The 20,043-nt window shown below is 40.1% G+C and overlaps 1 pseudogene; it reads left to right on the forward strand.

Annotated features, from left to right (window-relative positions):
• The first annotated feature begins 16,094 nt into the window (after positions 1-16,094).
• LOC121464649 overlaps positions 16,095-20,043 on the forward strand; it is a 237,874-nt pseudogene continuing 233,925 nt past the window's right edge.

A 20,043-nucleotide genomic window follows, 5' to 3' on the forward strand; every position in this document is an offset into this window, starting at 1 on the left:
TTGTGTCATAAATGTGTAATTTTGTAATATTCAGGGCACTCTTCCGTCTGTTGAACAGGAGATTCACTCCACTGCCAGGCACATTGTGTCCGAGAGGAAGGCCATCTGCCTATGGGCTGCAGAAAGAGAGCTGGGGCATCTACTGCAGACAGAGTAAATGATATTAAAATTCATATTTCTGCAGGTCCGTAAATTCTGGATCGAGTATGGGAGCCAGAACCAAGACTGCTGTGCTGTGCCTTTAAATACACTGTAACCCTGAGAGAGGTGTTCCTGTCACTCAAGTCTCACTAGCCAATCACAGCCTCCAAGCTGACCTGTCAGTCAAAAGTCAGGTGGGACATCCTGGCGCCATTTTACAGGCTTGATTTTAAAGCAGAGCAGGCCTCAGTGGATTGTGTGCTGTGCTGTGAGTGTTATGGCAGGGAACTTGGAGGAAAGCATGGGTGAGCATGGAAGCCACGACATGGTGAGTAAGGGGCTGCTGTCCCAAGATGGGGAGGAGAGGATGGTGAGCTATGTGGGACAGTGTTGCAGATTTTTGCGGAGCTTGGGTGGGAGCCTAAGCATACAGTCAGGTTTCTCTTAGGTCCCATTTGGTACTCGCAACTCCCCAGGCACAGTTTCTGGTCTTGAAAAAATTCCTCTGTGTGCTGCATCTGGGAAAAGCATTTCGAGGAGGGAGTTGTGTGTAGAAACTTCTTTGTAGTCAATATCAATGTGATTTTGATGCATATGGAAGCCAAGCCGTTGGAGAGTTTTTCTAGGTTCTCCCAGAAGTTCAGCGTTTTGTGTTTAACACTTAGTAGTAAGATCCATTTGGAGTTAATTTTGTGGAATTTGTAAATGGCATTCTTGCGTTCGTTTCCACTACACTACTAACCTTGATGCAGAAGAGTAGAATTGTTGAAATAAAGGCTTGACCAATGCCTAGGAGATATTTAGCTGAGGGAGAGCTGCCTCTAAATTACCCAAAGATAAGTCGTATGCTAACTAGGCCTGGTAGAGATTAGGATGCTAGGAGACATATTTGTTCTCCTGGATTGCCCAAACATTTGGCTCTAATCCAGGACTCAATAGACACTCTGATTTACAGCCATGTGGCCTATTTCCATATCAAAGAACAGGCCTCTCACAAACTGCTCAAGGGGCCATCACAGGGTCACAATGAACTTGTGGGCCTGGTCTGCCATAAATACCCAGTTTTCTCCTATGGAAAATTAATGTTCTTCCAAATGCACACGATGAGAGCAGGTTTCAGCTGTTTGAAAAGGAAAACACTGTTGTGCAGAGGACTGGGCTGATCAAGCAGCACTTTTCATTTAAGTTCTCCCTCATGGAGATGGAACATAGCTCCTTCTCAAACCCAGGGACTTTTTGGTAGAGCCAGGAACAGCCTAGTGTATAGGCATTAGTAGTTTTTCCTAAATTCCTGAGCTATGCAGAATAAGACAGAGCTCCTATATTGGAAGCAAGAATGTGCTAGGGAGAGGTGGTAATGGTCTGGAGCCTGTGTCCTTGTGAGCAGGGTCTTCAGATCCTGAGAACACTACTCTTTACATCACTAGGGCTACAGTTATCAGTCCCAAGGCCACCGGGGGCTTAGTCCATAATATTCTAGAGATATCCTGTGATCCCTTTGTGCTGTGGTATTTGATTAACTGTCTCCTGAGTTTGTCCCATTGTATGGTAATTTCTGCTGACTTTGATTTTCCTCTGGAAGTAGTATACAAGTAGCTATTCCTTTTAAGAAGCTTACTTGGAATAAGACACATCATATGCAAGACTCTTCTGCCTCAGCTTTAATCTTTTTTTTGTTCTACTTTTTCTATCTTTCTCACCTTCTGGCACCTCCACCTCAGTACCTATCACTAAAGTATGACCTGCTATTTCAGGTCTCTGGTATACTTATGTAATAATTATGTTGATATCTTTGCTTTGTAAGTCTCCCATTTGCCTGACTCGCTAGACAATTTTCTGTCATTATTTAAATTCTTCTGAGTGTAAGCAAGAGTCTGAACCTAAGAGAAAGTTAAGAATGGCGGCACAGGCTGGGCGGTGGTGGCGCACGCCTTTAATCCCAGGGAGGCAGAGGCAGGCGGATCTCTGTGAGTTCGAGGCCAGCCTGGTCTACAAGAGCTAGTGCCAGGACAGGCTCCAAAGCTACAGAGAAACCCTGTCTCGAAAAACTAAAAAAAAAAAAAAAAAGAATGGCGGCACATGTGGAATGCAGTGTTTGTTCTCGTCTCTCTCCTCTTTGAGCATTTACCAGAGAGGGTGCATGCTATCATTACAAAGCATTTTCTTTATCAATCTCTCAAGTGAATGGAATGATTTCTCACTGGAAAGACCATTCTAGAATAGCTGCACTCCCAGCCTTTTAGAAAACTATTTCTTTCTTTTTTTGTGTGTGTGTGTGTTTTTTATTTATTTATTTATTTATTTACTTATTTATTATGTATACAATATTCTGTCTGTGTGTATGCCTGCAGGCCAGAAGAGGGCACCAGATATCACTACAGATGGTTGTGAGCCACCATGTGGCCGCCGGGAATCGAACTCAGGACCTTTGGAAGAGCAGGCAGCGCCCCCAACCTCCGAGCCATCTCTCCAGCCCTTTTTTGTGGTTTTTTGAGACAGGGTTTCTCTGTGGTTTTGGTTCCTGTCCTTTTTTTTTTTAAAGATTTATTTATTTATTATGTATACAACATTCCTTCTATGTATGCTTACGTGCCAGAAGAGGGCACCAGATCTCATTATAGATGGCTGTGAGCCACCATGTGGTTGCTGGGAATTGAACTCAGGACCTCTGGAAGAACAGTCAGTGCTCTTTACCTCTGAGCCATCTTTCCAGCCCCTTAGAAACATATTTCTGAGACAAGCTCTCCTATATTTACATAGGTGACCTTTATCCCAGTCTCTGGCTTTCTAGTCAGTGACCTTGGTATCCTTTTGATTATACCTCCAAAATTTTTAAATTAAATGCCTGTGCAACCTCAGACTTTTAAAATTACCCACTTGAGTCATGTAGTCGACTGTCCATTACAGTCATAGGAGAAGGATTTGCATGTAAAACATGGTTTCTGTCTTCAGACCAGAGTAGAAAGAACAGTTTATTGAGTAACCTGCAGGGGGAAATGGTAGGAAATCAGCTGCTGGAGTCACAAGTATGACAAAGACCTGATTGTGGCATTGAATGTAATTGGCCCCTATATTCTCATAGGGAGTGGTACTATTAGGAAGTGTGGGTTTTTTAATGGGTATGGTCTTGTTGAAACCAGTGTGTCAATGTGGATGGGCTTGAAAGCTTAATATGTTCTGGATACAGCCAAGCATGTCAGTCAACTTCCTGTGGTCTGCATTCCAAGTTGTAACCAACACCACATCATCCTGCTCGTCATCATGCCACCACCATGATGAAAATTCACTGAAATCTGAACTCGAAATGAGCAAACTTCATTAAATATTTTCTTTATACAGGTTATGATGGTCATGTCATCTCTTCACATCAATAAAAATGAAAACTAATACAGACATTTTTAGTGATTTTTTTAACATGCCAGGACATATTAATTTATGGCATATGAATGAAGACAGACATAATTTGTGAGTTTATAATTTGGGAAGATTAGCTTGAGCCAGTGAATATTGAGTTTCCAGTTAGGTAACTGTCCTGTGCAGATGTGTTCAATCCTGCTTGACTCCGTAAAGTCAGCTGTGAGGATTGAGAAACAGGCCATTGACAGTAAGTAAGTGTATCAGGCTACACATCTCAGCAGCCAACATGTGCATTTGAGGAATACCAATCAGTCTATTATTAGTGGCATTCAATCTACAATGAAACGACCTAATCTTTTTCAAAGTCAATATACCTGAGGTATATCTTATTGGTTTTTTTTTTTGTTTTTTTTTTTTTAATTTTTCGAGACAGGGTTTCTCCGTAGCTTTTGGTTCCTGTCCTGGAACTAGCTCTTGTAGACCAGGCTGGCCTCGAACTCACAGAGATCCGCCTGCCTCTGCCTCCTGAGTGCTGGGATTAAAGGCGTGCGCCACCAACGCCCTGCTATCTTATTGTTTTTAAAATAAATTGTTTTTATTTGTTTTTAAAACTTCATTATTTGTATCCTTTTTCAAATTTCATTTCTTCAAAAGCATTCCTTCACTATTTTCTATTTAGTTCTGTGCCCTACTGTTACTTGGTTATTACGATTTTCCTTCTTATTTTTTCAAGTGCTATTTATTTGTTTATCTTTAGAGCAAGGCATTTTTTCATTCAGGCTTGCCCCCACGTGATGCAGTTGGAAATTTGAAATTGAACGCTGAAACGAGATCCTACACTAGCTCAGAATTGAGGATAATACAGGGTTATTTATTTAGATCACAGTCCTCTGCTCGAACAGGGAACAGCAAACAAATCTTGCAGCCTGATGTGAGAGGGAATGCATGCTTTACCTCAGCACTTATAGTATAGAGGTCATGCCCAATTGAGTGGGTAACTTAAAGGATACTGGCTGTAGGATTTCCTACAGCACTTCCCCCTTTTATTTAAATAAGAGAGTTCTAAGCCTAATACAAAATTATATACAATAGAACAAATATCAGGTATAAAAATTAGAATTACAACAAGCATAAACAATATCAAGCAAGAAACATATGATAAATGTTTCAATAATTATCCTATTTTAAGAAGTTTAAGTCTTGTATTATAAATAAATTGGCCAAGTCATGAGAGGAAAGTAACTATAGCTATCTAGTCATCAACCCCATTGAAGACCTAAGAAAGGAAATAATATTTCTTCAATAAGCAGGAGATGCAATCAAGCAACTTCTAAAATGTGCAACAAATGACAGAGACAACTGGCTACCTGGGCAATCACCCAAAGTCTTATTTGTAACGTTGGAGCAACCAAATTTGGCTAAGGCCCAGAGTAACTGACAGACTATTTTCAGAGGCAGGAAATTTTTTTCCTAATAAATATTTATTACTTTATAAATAATATTCAAAATTTCTACTTCCTCCCCTCCTCCCACTTACGTCCTGCTGCTCCTCCACTCACATTTCCCCCTCCCTCTCCAGTCCTATGAGAGGGCAGGGTATGCTTTCCTGTGGAAGTCCAAGGCCCTCCCCCTATATCCAGGCTTAGGAACGTATGCTTTCAAATAGAATAGGATCCCAAAAAGCCAGTACATGCAGTAGAGACAAATCCCAGTGCCATTATCGTTGGCTTCTCACTCTGCCTCAATTTTGAGCCACCTTCAGAGGGTCCAGTTTGATCCCAAGCTTTCAGTCCCAGTCCATCTGGCTTTGGTGAGCTCCATTAGATCAGGCACTCTGTCTCAGTGGGTGGACCAACCCTTCGCGGTCCTGACTTCCTTGCTCATATTCCCCCTCCTCTGCTGTTCAACTGGACTTTGGGAGCTCAGTCCAGTGCTCCCATGTGGGTCTCTGTCTCTACCTCCATCTGTCACTAGATGAAGGTTCTATGGTGATATTCAAGGTAATTATCAGTCTGACTATTGGACAATGCCAGTTCAGGTACCCTCTCCTCCACTGTGCAGGGTCCTAGCTGGGGACATCCCTGTGAACACCTGAGAACCCCTCTAGAGTCAAGGCTTTTTTTTTTTTTTTTTTTTTTTTTGGTTTTTCGAGACAGGGTTTCTCTGTGGCTTTGGAGCCTGTCCTGGAACTAGCTCTGTAGACCAGGCTGGTCTCGAACTCACAGAGATCCGCCTGCCTCTGCCTCCCGAGTGCTGGGATTAAAGGCGTGCGCCACCACCGCCCGGCTAGAGTCAAGGCTTTTGCATACCCCACAATACCTCCCTTAATTAAGATATCTTCTTCCCTGCTCCCATATCCATCCTTCCTCCATCTCAACCATTCCACTTTCCAGAGCTCTCCCCAACATTCCCCTTCTTCCTTCTCTGTCCCCCTCTCCCCTTCCTCCCACCCCCATGCTCCAGCTTCTGCCTGGCGATCTTGTCTGCCTCCAATTTCCAGGAGGATCTATATATGTTTTTATTTGGGTTCACCTTATTACTTAGCTTCTCTAGGATCATGAACTATAGGCTCAATGTCCTTTGTTTATGGCTAGAATCCACTAATGAGTGAGTACATACCATATTGATAATTTTGGGTCTTGGTTATTTCACTCAGGATAATGTTTCCTATTTCCATCCATTCGCCTGCAAAATTTCAGACGCCATTGTTTTTACCGCTGAGTAGTACTCTAATGTGTAGATGTACCACACTTTCTTTATCCTTTCTTCCATTGAGGGGCATCTAGATTGTTTCCAGATTCTGGCTATTACAAATAATGCTGCTATGAACATAGTTGAACAAATGCTTTTGTAGATGTTGGGTATATTCCCAAGAGTAGTTTTGCTGGGTCTTGGGGTAGGTTGATTCCAAATTTCCTGAGAAACTGCCACACTGCTCTCCAAAGTGGTTGCACAAGTTTGCATTCCCACCAGCAATGGATGATTGTACCCCTTACTCCACATCCTCTCCAGCAAAGGCTATCATTGGTGGTTTTGATTTTAGCCATTCTGACAGGTGTAATATGGTAACTCAAAGTTGTTTTGATTTGCATTTCCCTGATCGCTAAGGAGGTTGAGCATGACCTTAAGTGTCTTTTGGCCATTTGAACTTCTTCTGTTGAGAATTCTCTGTTCAGTTCAGTGCCCATTTTTTATTTGGGTTAATTAGCATTTTAAAGTCTAGTTTCTTGAGTTCTTTATATATTTTGGAGATCAGACCTTTGTCTGTTGCGGGGTTGGTGAAGATCTTTGCCCAGTCAATGGGTTGCCTTTGTGTCTTAGTGACAGTGTCCTTTGCTTCTCAGTTTCAGGAGGCCCCATTTATTCAATGTTGTCCTTAATGTCTGTGCTGCTGTGGTTATATGTAGGAAGTGGTCTCCTGTGCCCATGTGTTGTAGAGTACTTCCCACTTTCTCTTCTATCAGGTTCAGTGTATTTGGACTGATATTGAGGTCTTTAATCCATTTGGACTTGAGTTTTGTGCATGGTGATAGATATGGATCTATTTTCATTCTTCTACAGATTGACATCCAGTTTTGCCAGCACAATTTGTTGAAGATGCTCTTTTTTTTCATTGTATACTTTTAGCTCCTTCATCGAAAATCAGGTGTTCATAGGTGTGTGGGTTAAAGTCCAGGTCTTCAATTCAATTCCATTGGTTGACTTCTCTGTTTTTATGCCAATACCAAGCTCTTTTCAATACTGTAGCTCTGTAATAGAGTTTGAAGTCAGGGATGGTAATGCCTCCAGAAGTTCCTTTATTGTATAAGATTGTTTTGGCTATCCTGGGTTTTTTGTTTTTCCATATAAAGTTGATTATTGTCTTCTCCAGATCTGTGAAGAAGTTTGATGGGATTTTGATGGGGATTGCAATGAATCTATAGATTGCTTTTGGTAGAATTGCCATTTTTACTATGTTGATCCTCCCAATCCAAGAGCAAGGGAGATCCTTCCATTTTCTGGTATCCTCTTCAATTTCTTTCTTCAAAGACTTAAATTTCTTGTCAAATAGATCTTTCACTTCCTTGGTTAAAGTTACCCCAAGATATTTTATGCTATTTGTGGCTATCGTGAAAGGTGATGCTTCTCTGATTTTCCTCTCTGCATCCTTATCCTTAGTGTATAGGAGGGCAACTGATTTTTTCAGTTGATGTTGTATCCTGCCACATTACTAAAAGTGTTTACCAGCTGTAGAAGTTCTTTGGTAGAGTTGGGGTCGCTTATGTATACTATCATATCATCTGCAAATACCAAAGTTTAACTTCTTCCTTTCCAATTCGAATCCCCATGATCCCCTTATGTTGTCTTATTGCTATTGCTAGAACTTCAAGCACTATATTGAAGAGGTATGGAGAGAGTGCACAGCCTTGTCATGTTCCTGGTTTTAGTGTGATGGCTTTGAGTTTCTCTCCGTTTAATTTTATGTTAGCTGTCGGCTTGCTGTAAATAGCTTTTATTATATTTAGGTATGACCCTTGTATCCCTAATCTCTCTAAGACCTTTATCATAAAGGGGTGTTGAATTTTGTCAAATGCTTCTTCAGCATCTAATGAAATGATCATATGGTTTTTTCTTTCAGTTTATTTATATGATGGATTACATTGATAGATTTGCATATGTTGAACCAGCCCTGTATCTCTGGGATGAAGCCTACTTGATCATAATGGATAATTTTTCTAATGTGTTCATGTATTTGGTTTGCCAGTATTTTATTGAGAATTTTTGCGTCAATGTTCATGAGTGAGATGGGCCTGTAATTTTCTTTCTTGGTTGGGTCTTTGTGTGGTTTTGGTATCAGGGTAACTGTAGCTTCATAAAAGGAATTTGGCAGTGACTCTTCTGTTTCTATATTGTGAAATACCTTAAAGAGTATAGGTATTAGCTCTTCTTGGAAGTTGTGGTAGAATTCTGCATTGAAACCGTCTGGTCCTAGGCTTTTTTTATATTTTTTTATTTTTATTTATTTATTTATTTATTTTTGGTTTTTTGAGACAGGGTTTCTCTGCGGCTTTGGAGCCTGTCCTGGAACTAGCTCTGTAGACCAGGCTGGTCTCGAACTCACAGAGATCCACCTGCATCTGCCTCCTGAGTGCTGGGATTAAAGGCGTGCGCCACCATCGCCTGACCCTGGGCTTTTTTTAGAAGGGAGGTTTTTGATAGCGGTTTCTAATTCTTCACGACTAACAGGTCTATTTGATTGTTCACCTGGTCTTGGTTTAACTTTGGTATATGGTACTTATCTAAAAAAATGTCTATTTCTTTTGCATTTTCCAGTTTTGTGGCATACAGGCTTTTGTAGTAAGATCAGTAAACAATCTTTAAAGAAGTGTCCAAGAAATGAGGACAATGACCTAAAAATGTAAACAATTATAAGTATTTTAATCAGAGGTAGAAAGGTATATTGCAATATGATAAATACATCCTAAACTTGTATCGATATACAAAATGTCTACAGCAGAGATAGAAGTATGCATACATTCAATATGACAAAATAACTTTGGTGAGGTATACAAATATTATAGATGAAAATAGGAACATATTCAAATTTAATTTAAGTTTGTATCAATATACAAGAATCTATACCAATGGAAAATGCCTCTTGTTCACAAGTAAAAATCAAATTTAAATATTCCATAGCTAGACCTCCCAAAAGTGCCAGACTCAGCTGGCAAACCAGGAAGCCACTGTTTTGAAACTTTGCCCCCCAAACTGCTAAATCAGAAAGACCTCTCTTAAGGGAGTAGCTACAAGCTAGCAGCTAAAAAATAAAGGCAGATAAGGGTCATAAAAAAAAAGCTTAATAAAAGACTGACTTTATCATGAGACTAAATTGCTGTAGTTATACTAGTTCAACCAAAATAGAAGATCTATGTAAAATGGTTTGGCTATGCCTAACAGAACTGTTATCTCAATTTGCTTAGGAGATTTTATCTTATTTCCCCTTCCCAGAGAGATCAATGTATGTTTCTCTTAGTGTTCTCATTATTAGCTAGCTTCTCTGGGGTTGTGGCCTGTGGGATTGTTATCCTTTGCTTGATATCTAATATCCATTTATGTGTGAATATGCACCATCTTCTTTTTTCTGGATCTGGGTTACCTCACTCAGGAAGATTTTTTTCTACTTCCATTCATTTGCATGCAAATTTAAAGATGTCACTTTTTTTTCCACTGAGTACTATTGCACTGTGCAAATGTACCATATTTTCTTTGTAAATTTTTTGGTTGAGGGACCACTAGGTTGTTTTCAGGTTCTGGCTATTATAAAGAATGCTGCTATTAGCATAGCTGAGCAAAAGTCTATGTAGTATTATTGAGCATCAATTGGGTATATATCCAAGAGTGATATTACTGAGTCTTGAGGTAGCTTGTTTCCAAATTTAAAAGAAACTGTCGTACTGTTTTCCAGATTGGCTGATTTCCAAGTTTACATGCCCACAGGCAGTGAAGGAGTGTTTCCCCTTACTACACATTCTATACAGCATAAGACAATTTTTGTATTCAGGAAATATACTATTTTATTAAGAATTCCATAAATTTTTGTTGCTTTGGGTGCTGTCTGTAAAGGGACAGTTTTAGTTTTCTCTTCTTGATCTTAGAGGCTTGCCTTTTGTAATTTATATGTATATCTGTGTTTTCCAGTTGTTGCAGTCTTCATGTCTGTATTTCTGCTGTTTAAGTGATTGATACAGTCAATGAACTGGTTTTGTGTTTTTTTTTTTTTTTTTTTTTTTTTTTTTTTTTTTTTTTTGGTTTTTCGAGACAGGGTTTCCCTGTGGTTTTGGAGCCTGTCCTGGAACTAGCTCTTGTAGACCAGGCTGGTCTCGAACTCACAAAGATCCGCCTGCCTCTGCCTCCCAAGTGCTGGGATTAAAGGCGTGCGCCACCACCGCCCGGCTGGTTTTGTGTTTTTAAAACATTTTCATATATTATTGTCTCTTTGTCTTAGTTTCATCCGCCAACATAATGTAGCCTAGAGTCATCTGAGGGAACATCAGTTGATGGCATGGCCACTCAGAATCACTAGTTACTATGTCTGTGAGAAATTGTGTTGATTGATGATTGATATAGGAAGACTCTTCCCCTGACTCCGGCAATACTCATAAGCAAATGGAGCTTGACTGGATAAGAGGGCTAGCTGAGCTTGAGACAGTGACCAAATGAGAGAAAAGCTAATAAAACTTTTCCATTTATTTTTTTTGTTACTTCAGGTGCTATCTTGAATTTCTATCCTAAGCTCCCATGATGATGGGTTTGTGATCTTGTAATATCAGTCAAGTAAATATGGAGATGCTTTTGATTAGAATTAAGTCACAGCATATAACAAGGAAGTTATAAGAAAATGTGGTACAACAGAGTGATGTTGTTATTGCAAAGGATTTTGAATTGATGATTTTGGAGGATTGTTGAAGATATTAAGATTGAGATGGCAAAATCCCTAGAAACAAATACACAGAGCTTCACCAGTCGTTCTTATGGGACTGAAAAGATGGGTGTGTTGAGAGGAATGCAGACATTGAAGGTGGACTTCATAGGAGTTCAGTCAGAAGTAGACTCCATGAAAAATTAAGCTAGAGGTCATTGGATTATATTTTTGTCCCAAACAATTCTTACTTTCTCCATTACCTGAAAATTGAGAAAGCCAAAATTAAAAAGTAGAGGCTGATTTCTTAAAGTATTGATTCTGATGGATAGTTTTTACAGATGACTGATTCAGGTTTATAATAAAAAAAACTAAACAAGTGGGACAGAATGAAATGCAAAAGTCTTATTGATAATGAAATAAAGCTTTGGGTAGATTCAGGTGGGAGAAACTTTCAAGTAGATTTTCACCATTAAAGGAAATTCCGTGCTCTAGCGAGGAAGCCTAGCATGGTACTCTAACGGTAAGATTCCATCTAGCTAAACCATCTATTGATGGAAGGAGTAAGCAAACTGATTCCTAGGTCCAGGAGTCAACTTCATTCAAAACCAACTGTGTCTCTGGTCCATGCAACTCTGGTGGGTTCCATCCCAACTTAGAAGCCAAACTTGCCATGATCCCCCATGTACTGATCCTGGGAACAATAAATATGTCAACTGTAAAGGTTGTCAATTCTCCCTCTGTGGGTTCAGCTCAACATTGCTGTATCTTGCTGCATTTGGCAGGGTCGGGAACCTAGTGAGGAGCCTTTGAGAGTTTATTGCCTGAAGTTCTGAAGAAGTTTGTGTTCTTTTGAGAACACAGGATAGTGACATACCCAAGCTAGGAGGCATTTGCCATGGACAGCTGCAGACAGAGAGTGGGAATAGCAACTGAGTGACATGAATGAACAGTTACAGTGAAGGAGCTGTCTAAGTTGTTTTAGAATGAAGCCCCTTGAGTTAGATATGGAATTGAAGACTTTTGTTTTCATCCTGCTGAGTTTTAATCTTGCTTTGGTCCAGTCTTCCCCCACAGTGTTCACATTCCTCTTTCTTTTCTTTTCTTAAAAATTTTTCTCTCATACAATAAATATATCTGCACTACAATTTGCCCTACATTTGCTTCTTTCATTCCCCTCCCCTGACGCCCTCTCCTCTATATTTTCTCCTCCATTTTCCTTCTTAAAGAGAAGATCTCCCAGGATATAAACAAAACATGACATATTGTTTGGGACTGCAGACCTTCAGAGCTTGAGGTTTTTATGACCCTTTGCTTGCCCAAGTGAACAGCTTGTTTTCCTGGGCTTGCAGTTTCTCTGACTACGAGACCTCTATAAGTTCCTGATTGCAGGGGAGTGATTTCTGGTGGGTTTGCAGGAAAAAATCCCAGTAGTTGGGATGTGGCCATTAGTTAAGATGAACCCTATATAAGCTGCCCTGGAACACAATATAATCGGCATTCTCTCTCTCTCTCTTTTTTTTTTTTGATGTGTTAATGTTTGTTTGTTTTTTGTTTTTTTCTTGTTTTTTTAATTTTTTTTAAATTTATTTATTTATTAAAGATTTCTGTCTCTTCCCTGCCACCGCGGCATTCTCGTTTTAAGAGTGGCCCCTGTCTCTGTGAGTTTTTCAATCTCCAGTCCCTTGCCTGACTCATGAACCTTCTCACAGTGCAGGCACTACACTACAACATATGAAGTTAAATAAGTCTAGGCATAAGCTCTCATCTCAAGGCTAGAAGAGGTAACCCAATAGGAGAAATAGGGTCTCAAGACCAAGGAAAAGAGTAAAAGACACCTCTCACACTTGTGTTGCAGCTGTGATAGACTATTGAGGGCTTGTTGTAGTTGGGTAGCTGGGCTCAGGTGGGGACATATTGACATGGCTGTTGTTTGTGTTCTTACACTGTCATCTACGCATCTGGGTTTGTGGTGATTATGAGTCTAGGTTCCTATTTCTCATTTTGTCTATATTGAAAGTGTGTTTTGTTCTGTGGTTTCTATTTGCTGTCTGTTCTTCTGGTCTGTGTGGTCTATGGTTCAACAGAGGTCCTCCACAACCATGTTTGGGGCTAAAAATCAGTTGACAGATGTGGTCTCTCTTCTGCCAGGAAGTCTTTTGTGCAAGTTGGTGGCTAAGATTACATGAAGAGGGGTGCTGGATTGGGGACTGTACGGTGTGAGGGACTTTGGGAGTGGACATGTCAGTGCACCAGTGGCCTACATGGACTTCTGACAGCTGGTGTGTCTTGTTCAAACAAGACATCTCCACCTATTTTGGAGGCTAGGACACAGTGACAAGAAGGCAGGTGGGATGGGGATAATGTTTGGAGGAGGTATTCAAAGAGTGAAGGAGACCCAGTGGTGGACAGGCTGCCTGGATTTCTAATGGCTGGTGTGGACTCTGCTTTATAAGGGAGTCTTTGCCTGAGTTCAACTACCTGTTCTTGCTGGCCTGGCCTGCTCTTGAGGGGTGGGGATATGTCTCATGGGTGATGGCTGGAGAATTGTTTGGGGATTGTGACGGTGGAATCTAAAGGAATGAAATGGTGGCCTACTTGTTTTTTGCCTGGTGTGGTCTGAATGTGAGTATGGATTGTCTGCCCAAATTATTGGCAGGAACACAGACAAATATATTCCTCTCTTTCTGAATGGAATATATCCTGTGTCATTATATGTCTGAAAAGTTTACTTTGCTTGTTGATTTTAAAAGATGTCACAAGATAATATTTTGTCTTTGAGTATCAGAAGAGACTTTGGATATTTGAACAACATTTTGGCTGTTGAAGATTATGAAGTTAGATTCAAAGCACTTTCATTTCTTTTTGTTTATTCTCTCTTTATTCTTCTCTCATACAGTACATCCTGACCACAGCTTCAACCCTGTCTAAACTCCCTAGTCCCCAACATTCCCACTGGCCCAGATCCACTGTTCCTCTGTTTACCTTCAGAAAGAGCAGGCCTCCTAGGAATGTCAATGAACATCATGACAAGATACACTAAGACTAGACACAAACCTTCATCATATCCATGCATGATTACACAACCCAGTAAAAGGAAAATAGTTCCAAGAGCAAGCAAAAGAGTCAGAAACACTCTCACAGTTAGCAGTCCCACAAAAACACAAAGCAAAACAACCAAAGTGCACATTGAGAGGATCGAACTCAGACACTGCAAGCTCCATAATTGCTCTGTCAGGCTCTCTAAACCTTTATGATCCCTGCTTAGTTGATTCCATAAATTGTGTTTTTTTTGGTGTCCTTGACACCTATGGCTTCCAAAAAACCCTCACCCAAATTTCTGCTTGCTTACAAGTACTTCAGCTACTGTTTGAGTGATGTTCTTTGCATCTGCCATAATCAATTTTCAGAGGAAGGCCCTCTGTTGACAATTAGTCTAGGAAACAATTATGATTCTATTAGAATAGAGCTAGGGATCCTTATATAGACCATTGTTTCCTTTTCTGTTACTTGTATTTTGTTCTACTCTAAATTCTGAACCATTGAACTTCTTGTTCCTTGCCATCCAGGCAGTGTTGGTCATGGGTTGTCTCTTTTCACTTAGGCCTCAGTTAGTCCAGTCATTGGTTTGCCACTACACTAATTTAAGCCACCAATTTCCTGGTATATCTTCCAGACAGCACAACTGAGTGTCAGATATTTTGTGGCTGGCTTTCTTCTCTATTCCCACCACAGGGACCTATATGTCATTGGAGAAGATGACAGGTTCAGGCTCCATATTCTTAGTTACTGGGAGTCCTCACTACGGTTGCCCTCTTAGCTAGCCAAAAGTTTCTACTATATTAGGTTTCCACATCAACTTTAAACATTTCCTGTTCCAGTCATCTCTCCCTGTATATTCTCCCTCCATCCCCCCATTATCCCATGATTGTTACTGTTGTGATTCCTTGTTCACCTACAAAATCTAGTCTATTTCCTCTTTTCATGTGGGCTCCATGCATTCCCTATTACAGCCATTCTTGTTACTTTCCTTCTCTGAGTCTGTGGATTGTACTGTGATTTTTCTTTACTCAACTGCTAATACCCACATATATATGAGTACATACCATGTTTGCGTTTGTGGTTCCTGATTTACTTGCTCAGAATTAAATAGAACTGAGGAAACTAGACATCTACAGATCAAATAATCAAATAAAAATATGGTACAGATCAAAATTAAGAATTCTAAATAAATGAATTTAACTGGCTTAAAACACATAAATTAATGTCCAACATACTTAGCTATCAAGGAAATACAGATCAAAACTACTTTAATGATTCATCTTATACCTGTCAGATTGGCTAGGATCAATAACACAAGTGACATCTCATAGTGGCAAAAATATAGAAAAAGGGAATGCTCCCCCATTGCTGCTGGGAATGCAAACCTGTATAGACAGTATGGAAATCAATGTGGCCATTCCCCAGATAATTATTTTAATCTATCTACCTCAAGACTCAGCTATACTACTGTGGTAGTTGTTTTTTTTTTTTTTTCCTTTTTTTTTTCTGGAATTTTCGAGACAGGGTTTCTCCATTGTTTTTGGTTCCTGTCCTGGAACTACCTCTTGTAGACCAGGCTGGCCTCGAACTCACAGAGATCCGAGTGCTGGGATTAAAGGCGCGTGCCACCACCGCCTGGCACCACTGTGGTAGTTTGAATATATTTGGCACCATAATCTCTTAGGGAGTGTAAGTAGTGGGAGGGGTGGCCATTTTGGAGTTGGCATGGTCTTGTTAGAGGAAGTATGTCACTGTGGATTTGAGTTCTCTTATCCTCAGGATACTTCCCAGTGTGTCAGACTACATCCTGTTTCCTCTGAGTCAAGGACAAATGCCTCTCAGCTCCAGTATCACATCTGGCTGCCAACTTACAAGCTTCCAGCCATAATGTGATAATTAACTCAACCTCTGAAATTGTACGTGAGCCTCCTCAATTACATGCTTTTGTTATAAGAGTTCTCTGGTCATGGTGTCTCCTTACAAAAAAAAAATCAAAAAAAAACCAAACTAAAACAGAAGTTGTCCCAGGGACTTGGGTATTGTTGTGCTAGTCCTAACCATACTTTTGTTTTGAATGATAAGGTCTTTGATTCTTTGGCTTAAGAACAGGACAGAATGCATTTGGCACTGCATACAGGGTCATACTAGGAGGAGGATGGGAGCGAGTGACCTTGATAATGATATGAAATATCAAGAGCCAGCACAAGAGGTTTCAGACAAGTATTTTACCATGTTCTTTAGAAATTACTCTTATGATGTTTCGGTGAAGGTTTGCCTTAGCTTAAAGAATCTGCCTGAGGCTAAAGTAAGGAGATTTTTGATTTATTACATTAGTAGAAAAAATCTCAACACAGCTTAAGATAGACTCTGCCGAGTGTATGTTAGTGTTAACTCTACTGAAGATACATAATAAAAAGAGCAGCTGAGCAAGGAATCATACTTGAGGAGATAAGGACCTCCAAAAGTGGAATGTGTCTAAATCATCTGCTCAAGGATGTCAACAGATTAAGAAATAGAATAAAGGAATTGTTGGCCTGAGGGGGTGGTGGCACATTGACTTTAACCCTAGCACTCAGAACACAGAGGCCTGCATACTCTGTTAGTTCAAGCGCAGCCTAGTTTACAGATCAAGGACAGCCAAGCTTATACAATGAAAGACAGAAAGCTGATACAACATAATTATACAAGGTGCCATGTTCCAACCCCAGTAAGCAGCAGAACCTGACAACTTGGGACACATGGTCTGGCTTAAGACTTAAGGATAAAAGAAAGACATTAAATCATGTTTCTGGTTAGCCTGGGCTGAAGAGTCAGCTGTGATGAGCAAGTTATCAGAAGTTTGTAAGCGAAATATTGCTCTACTGGGTACTTAATGCTGGACGGCCAGAGCTAAAAATTTAGTGATGATTACGAGACCAGCATCACTGATGTGAAAATGTCTGGAAGTCTTTACTAAGATCACAGAGAAGCTGTCTTCCTAGGTAGCCATTGTTGTACCTCATGCTGGTAGATGGAGTTTATAATGTGTTTTACCCAGGTAATATTTGTTTTGAAGGTATTGATGGATGTAAGACTTGGCACTGTGAGAGGCCAGGAAAGGACATCACTGAAGGTGCAGTCTCATTCAGTGCCCAGGACTGGAAGGGTCATGGCAAGAGGTGCAGCACCCTGAGGAGATTCTATGAGAAACTACTGGTGAAAGTGAAGCTCGGTTGCAACAGAAGACCCCAGTGTCTGAAGAGGCCAGCAGTGTGAGATGACCACCAAAACAGCAGTGACAGTGGAATGGAGCCAGCCAGAGTCTAGAAGACTAGATATGTGTACTGCAGAGGGCAGAGTCAGTGTACTGACCCAGAGCCTATGGTTGATTGGATCTTAATATTGGAAGGTTGGAATTCTTTAATTACCCAAAATGTTAGAGATCCCAGGGTCACAGGTTACCTATCAAGGAGAGCTACTAATGGGGAATGGAACCAGCACAGGAAAAAGAAGTGTGCTGCTCTCAACAAAGGCGAACAGGAGCCAGGTGGCAGTGGCGCATGCCTTTAATCCCAGCACTCGGGAGGCAGAGGCACGCGGATCTCTGTGAGTTCGAGACCAGCCTGGTCTACAGAGCTAGTTCCAGGACAGGCTCCAAAGCCACAGAGAAACCCTGTCTCGAAAAAGAAAAAAAAAAAAAGGCGAACAGGATTTAGACCTAGAGATCTATTTGTCATGGAAATAGGTATCATTACATTTATTTTTTTTCTTTATTGTTACTTGTATTTGGTTCTACCCTAGTTCTCTGAGCCATCCAACTTCTCGATCCTGCAAATGTAGTCACTTTTCCTAGCAACCCTGGTCCTCAATTTGGGCCAGTCATTGGTTAGCCACTGCACAAATCTTGAGCCACCATGTTCCGGGTGTATCTCCCAGACACAACACGTGTGTGCTGAATATTTTATAGCTGGCTTGGTTTCCTATTCCCACCACTGGGAGCCATATGCGACTACAGAAGATGGCCAGTACAGGCTCCATATTTCTGAGTTATAGGGAATCCTCACTATAATGACCCTCACAGATTGCATAGAGTTGTTACTGCCCAGTTTTAACATCAACCCTTGAAATCTTTCTCATTCTGATAATTTCTTGCTGTGTTTTTCCCCTACATACCTACATTTACTCTTATGATCCTTCCTGTTCTTGCTCTGTGTACTCCCACAAAATCTAGTCTATTTAATAGTCCTCTTTGGGATCCATGCACCCCCTGCTACAGCCATGTTGTAAATCACTATGGAAACAAATATGGCAGTTTCCACTATGTAAACCAATATGGCAGTTCCTCAGATAATTGGTATCTATCTAAGACTCAGCTATACCACACTGGTAGTTTGAATGTAGTGAAATCCAATAATCTCCCAGGGAGTGAGTGGCACTATTAGGTGTGTCTTTATTGGGCTGGGTTATGGCCAATCAAGTCAATAATATGATTGTTATATTAGACTTCACATTGAAACACTACAGGGACTGACTGTTCTAGCCTATGACAGTCATTGAAGTTAGACTAAATACTTTTTTATCATGGGATGACTGAATATTTATGGATCAGGGTCAGAATGTAGTTGATCAAAGGAAAAGGTTTTAGATTAGAAGAAGTGGTTGAACACTTGTCTGTCCAGGGTGCTCTTCTTTGTTGTATTTGTGTAACATTTAGTAGGTGAAATCTTTTGGAAATGAAATTCCTACATTGAGGATTGGATTTACATGTTCATAGCCACAACCCATTTCTGGTTATGTATTTCCTGCAATCATGACTTCACTGCCATTATATATGGTATCACTAAAAGACAAAACATGCATTTGAAATAATTGCTATTCACTCATAAGCCTTTTGCAATCCTGATTTCTATTTTTTTTTTGTACTTTTGTTTTTGAAAGACAACGTTTTTCTGTGTAGCTCTTGGCTTTCAATGTAACTCTTTAGACCCTGCTGTCCTCAACACAGAAATACAAATGATCCTGGCTTCTGTACAGAGGGATTAATGGCAAAACAACATACTTGTTATTTTTCTGTATTGTTTTACGGTTAAATGAGCCTGGAATATAGATTTTTGTACATATCAAGAATAAGTTCCGGAATTTCTTGAAATTTGACGTTTGGTAGAGGGTATCATTCCCTTTCCCAGGAGACTAGTATCCATGACATTAATACCTCTGCCTTCTGTACTGCAGGTGTGTGACTTTCTACCTGCCTCTAATTTGTTTGAATGCTTTCAGTAAATATGAGGTTGTATTTATATACAAGGGTATGTACCACAGGCGTGCCTGTTTCTCATGGTTGTCACAAGAGGTTTTCGAACGTATGAAGTTGAAGTAATGGATAATTACAAGTCCCCTTTAGTACTGGCAATTAATTGTGCCCACTTTTCTGCAAGGACAGCAAGACCGCTAATTGCTGACCCATCTCCCTTCCTCTATGTTGTTTATGATCATCTTTTGCAGGGCTAGAGTTTTCTTTAGTCAATTTGTAACTGTTAAAGCTGCACTCCCTTTTATTAAGATCTTACTATGAAAGAGTTTAAACCGGGCCACTGCAAGTTCTGGAAGATGAATGTAGAACTAAAGTAAATACAAAAATTTTTGTAAGAACTTCATTTAAACCTCTGATTTCTTTTTACGTTTTTTTATTTAAATGATTATGGATGGATACTGGGTTTTATTAATTTGTAACTCTGGCTTACCTGCAAGTCATTGCATAGGCTTTGACCGACATCCAACTCAATTTATTTCATCTGCTTTTACATTGATCTCTGGGATTAAAGTCACAAGTGAATATACCCAATTTTGCCATCCTTTATCTAGATAATCATTGGTATTATTATTTCTCTAATGTTTTCTCAGTAGTGTTGATCTGCTTGCTTGTCTGTCTCTGTATGTCTGTTTATTGGCATTTCTTTTTCAAGGCTGTATCCTATTTAAAGGGCCAAAGAATGGCACACATGAACCTCTTCTTTAGTTTCCTTCTACAGTGATTGGTAGTTACATTATATGGAATGGAATGGAAGAAGTGTGGGAAGCAGCACATATATATCATTGTAAGAGAACACAAATATATCATTGTAAAA

The sequence above is a fragment of the Microtus oregoni genome, unplaced genomic scaffold, assembly GCF_018167655.1.
Source record: "Microtus oregoni isolate MIOR12 unplaced genomic scaffold, Mior012 000029F_ref0000214, whole genome shotgun sequence".
Taxonomy (NCBI): domain Eukaryota; kingdom Metazoa; phylum Chordata; class Mammalia; order Rodentia; family Cricetidae; genus Microtus; species Microtus oregoni.